Source organism: Taurulus bubalis (assembly GCF_910589615.1).
Source record: "Taurulus bubalis genome assembly, chromosome: 18".
Taxonomy (NCBI): Eukaryota; Metazoa; Chordata; class Actinopteri; order Perciformes; family Cottidae; genus Taurulus; species Taurulus bubalis.
In genome coordinates, this window is record NC_136606.1 from 8,232,159 (window position 1) to 8,237,666 (window position 5,508).

The following is a 5,508-nucleotide window of genomic DNA, read 5'->3' on the forward strand; positions in this document are numbered from 1 at the left end:
ATCCGAGAGGTTTCAAGATAAAGAATGGGACAGAAAAAGGATATTGACCTCCAACACAAATATAGATAATTGTGTCACAACATACATGAAGGGCTCAAACTAACAGTCATCATAAGAGGTTTAATTACTTTTTAGTTAAACTGCTCACAACTTAAAACATACTGAACCCGTGGCGAGAGATTTAAAGGGATCATCGTCCTGAAGATGAAAACCAAGAACCAGCTTCAGATCCCCGTTGGCTCGAGGGCCGTGGTGGGTTTGATCTGAAAGTATTCAACACGACTTTTCAAAAGTTTCCAAATTTCACAATAAAGACAAACTCACTGCTGTTGCTGCGTGTGTCAAAACATTTATTTTTCTTCAGTTTCTCATATCAAAACTTAACACATTCCATCTCCGAAAGAATTATTCACTTTCTTTTAAAAACATTCAACTTTGTTTTCTTTTGACAGTATCAGAACATGGCTGAGAGGACCTCAGAGTTCTCCAACACAAAACATTACTTCATGTTTTACAGCAAAGTGAGAACACACACATGACAGGATGGACGGTCGACCGTGTCGGCCAAAACTCGATTGGTTGGATTTGTCGGCCGTTATTTGGTGCGGCGTACTGTTCGAGATGAGGAAACCAAAGTAGTGTCTTTTTCAAAAAAATCCAACCAAACAATGCATGTCAAGAAGCCGGGATGACCTTTTGGGTGCAGTGAACGCCACAAAGCGGCTTTAGAGCTACGCGTCTGCTCTGAGAACCCGGCTGTCGTCACAGAGATGGAAACCTCCATCCACTGGGCTAACACACATTGGTACTCCAGGTAGGCAGCCCTGCTCGATACAGAAGCCTTAAGTTCATTCAACAACGGCTGCGTCAAGGAAAAGACCAGCGACTGTCAAATACATGGAGGCTGGAAGAAGAGCGATGGCGGGAAAAGCGGTAATGGAAGGAAATGTGGCGGGCCGAAGTGCAACATCTATTAAGTGAGGGGAAGTAAGCTCGAGTCAAATCATCCGTCCCGGGCCCCGAACGCTGCGAAGGGAACCTGAAGTGTGAAGTGAGTGGGTTAAGGCAGGAAAAGTGAGACAGTGGTTATGGTGGCTGCAGCGGATCAATGGCTCCTCTCGCAGGACTGCTGTTGAAAAACCGGCGCGTTAATACGAGTCGCTCCACGAATCTGGGACCATGCCAACGGTTCTGAATGCTTTCGCTCAACCCGTTTGTACCTCTCATGTAACCAATACTTCTCCTCTCACACTTTTGGCATTAACGGTTTCATTAGTGTCATAAATTTAAGTAACTGATTGACCAAAAGATGAATAAAAGCCAAATTGTAAGGGTCATTTGAAAACATTTAGAGCGGATGTCTGCTGGTACAAACAACTATCCATCTGGTGTATCGTCTACTAAATAAACAGTTTGAGTAACACCGGAACCAAAAAAACAAAGTGGACATGATGTACGGCATCTTCTTGGTTGTTTAGCACAACTCGAGGAAATTAGATTTAAGAAAACTGATTGAAAACATTTGGATATGTTACAGACAACAAGCAGCAAACAAATCATTGTTTGTACCAGCAGGACAGAAGCCTAGCAAATGGTTTAAAATGACCTGCTGGGTTTTTCAAAGTGAACCTAGAATTATACATTAGAGGGACAAACTAGAAACCACCCAACTCAAATGTCAGACGTTAGAGCTTTGCAATAGCACCTCAACAAGGAACCAATAACATAAACTTCCATATCATGCAAAAATAACAACTTTGACAAAACCAATAGTTGAATGTCATGGATTGCCAGTTTTCATACAGCAAACCAAAAATAGCGGCCTTTGAGTTGGGAAAAGTTGTGGTTATAATTTGTAATGCAGTCAGTAAATCCTACCCCATTCATAACCCTATTTGCGGAAATAAAAGAGCTAAACCTTTGGTATGGTCCTTTAACTTTGCTTTTGGGGAGCGCAACAAGGATGTTAGCATGTGACACTGCTTTGGGGTGGATGGATCTGAGGGAAAAGAAAATAATGACATTATTTCAGCTCCCTGGATGCTCAAACGGACCTGTTGTAAAAAGTGTTACGTTAGTGTTATGTAAAACTCAACCAGGCACGTTTAAAACAAAGCTCAACACTCGGATACTGGCAGCCATATTAAAGGCTTATGCAACCATAAGAAAGACCCATAGATATGTCAAGGATGAGTCTTTCTTCATCAAATATTAAATACTCTACTGCAACCACATGAGCTGACGTGATTGGAAAAACAGTTAAGTAGCCCTGCTGTAAATCAGGACATAATTAGAGCACCATTTTCCTCAAGGAAATTACTATAAGAAATAGAACATCATGTCTAAAAATTCAAGGTACATATATGTACGAAATTCTTAAAATTAAGGTACAAAAAGATTCAATATGAATCTGCTCTGTCGTTACAAGACCAGCTGTCTTGTAGCAAGATAACTAACACCGGCACGGCCGGTACTTTTTCAAATCCACAGGATTTACTAGGACACTAAAATCAGGTCACCCACAACACGAAAGACATTAAATACAAATTGTTAGGGAACAAAAACCTCTACATCATTTCAACTCAAAACAAAAAGGAATAAAACAAAGACAGTTTAGAACAAATGCACAACATACAAAAAAAGAAAACCATCAAACCTTGTGTTTTACACGAAGAAAGAAGGGATTATAGGAGTTTAGACACTTTAAAAAGGCGACCCAATTGTCCCAACACTTCAAGCATGTTGAGAATCTAGTGACCTTCACTGGCAAGAATTACCAATGTGCAGCTTATTTTAAAACTTCTTTCAAGTAATAGCTATTTTAAAAAGGGAAATACCACTAAATGTATGTATTTGATTCACAGTCAAGATTAGTGGCCATGGAGGTACAAGAACAACTCTTTCTGAAGACCAGAGCACCAAGAACTTAATCTGTGATGTCATCCAGATGCACAGCCAGGCATTGATTCACTAACAGAGAATCAAAGTATGATTATCTTAATGTTACAAATAATCGTTGCTTTAGTCAAATCCAGTGAAATAGCTTCATATGTGGCTACATTTACTCTGCCTATTGCTTTACCTCTAGCTTTACCTCCATCAGGGCTGTCGGGAGCCGAACATTAGTATGACATCACAGTTAAATGGACGGGACAAGAATTCTTGCGTTTCTGAAGATGAAGAAAATAATTTCAGGGCCAAAATTCAGTGGCATTCCCCTAAATCTATATATGGTAGTATTTCTTGCCGTACACAGTGTTTAAAAAGTTGTGTAAAGTGTATGAGGTATGTTGCAAGTTAAATACCCAGGACCTTACAGAATACGTAATATAAAAATGAATAGAAATGCAGCACAAATTAAGAAAGATTATTCATTGTAAAGGCACCAGAAAGATGGACATCACACACAACCACACATCTTTGGGCTAAAGTTGAACCGGCTTCACATACCTGCATGTTCACGGTATATTGGCCATGTTTTTATTTTCCCTTACATTTTGTCAAATGTCTTATAAACAGAAATGTGGTCCAGTCATTCGTCATTTTGGATCTAAATTAGAAACAAAACACCAGTAAAATGATTCATGACTGGACACATCAGTATATCCTTACATATAAAAATGTTTAACGTGGTACAGCGCAAGTAAAGAGTAACTTAAAAAAAAAAAAAAAGAACAGGGTGAATACTGAGAGAAAGTTCTGTCTACTTATGTACACGATCACTACAGAGATAATGGTTGTCCCCTCGGCTTCCTTTGTCACATTCCTGTGAACTATTTATACGGCATTCGCCTCCGATCTTAAATTATTAGTAAACACGGGCTGCAATTTCTTAATAATTAAAAGAACTGTTTTTGTTTGATGAACCCGGAATAGACAAAAAGAAAAGAAAAATACCATGGAACAAGTAAATGCGCCTTAGTTGCTATATCTAGTCTAATAATGATGTCGCATGAAATCAAACTGAGAGCCAGACAAGGAAATTAATTAGATAATTAAAGGGTTTCAGTGACGTCGTAGCTCTCCCCATACGAGGGCACATGCTCAGAGGAAAAGGAAATGCATTAGAGATTGTACAAGTGTTACTTAGAACGTCTCATGAAGAAATGTTTCTTTACAGAGGGGTCCGTCCGCCTTCGGTGTGATAAAGGATGTCTTTGTATAAAATGAAGGAGATTAAATGTAAGGGGGAAAGTAATATGGTGAATTACTTTCCTGCTCTACTGACAGACGTCTGTGTTATCGGCTCAGTGCGGAGGAAAACGTTCAAAGTGCTCTTCCACAAGCACCGGGCAGCTCAGCGATAAGGCACCAATCATCAACTGATAGTCACGCAGATTTGGATCAATTATAACAGAACGGAGGAAGCCGTTACAGAAATATATCGGGGGAAATTGTCAGCAATTCTTTCCGACGTACCACATATACAGAGAATACCAAACAGTATGTATATACAATATTTGTAATTTTAAAAAATCTCCAAAAGAAATCCTACATACACACTCCCGCAAAGCACGATCAGCACAGATCACAAGCCTAAATCTAACTAATCCATAATCAATCAATACAACTAAAACATACATCCAACACGCGTGAAAGGTTATTCCAAATTGGACTCCAGGAAACGGTTAAAAGATCTAAACTTTGAGAACAAGGAGCGAAACGCCAAATGACCAAACTGACTAACCTGAACTAGAGAGGATCTGAACAATCTGTCCCACAAACGGAAAAGCACCACAAGATATATACACAAGAGTCACAACATTTACAATTTGTAAAATCGTTGGTAATTTAGAAGAAAGAAAAACACTATTCCTATTTATTTAACGTCCAAAGCCAATTTGGTCCCCGTCACTACTGTGTGATAAAATATTCAATCATCCACCTCCGTGCCTGTATGCAAGCGCTCCACTAGATAGTGCCATTCACCCAGAAACTGCTTGGAGACTCGTCTCTACCTGAAAGCGGGCTTGAGATGGAAAAAAATGAAGCGCCATTCGTGATGAAATACTGCCATCTACAGCAGGGGACAAACACTGCTGTGTGATTGGCTGGCCACAGCCTGCCTCAACCATCTCCTGCACCGAGCCAAACAGAGCGCCGCGAATAATTAAAACAACTCAGAGGAAGTGGTCGTATCACAATTACAAAAGGTGTTGGTTTTGTCTTAATGATGAATCTACCTGAGGAGGGGAGCAACCATTATCCCATGATAAGTTCTACTTAAGTGTCCGCGGAAGATGCACAAACTTCGTTAAAATAGGATTAACTGTCCAGTGTCTCTCTCCGGTGCCATTTTACAACAATGGAAAGTTGGTACACAAAGTCAAACAAAAGCATGCTCGCAGCTCAGGTCTTTATAGTCACTGTTCCAAGTTGACAGGAGATGAATGATGCTTCTGTGCAGCGACGTTGACTGTGTGTGACCCTCAAAGGGCTGAAGAAGTATTCCTATGCAGAGCTGGAGCGGTGCACGAGAGAGGCTCCCGCGTTGGGAGGAAGGGACTC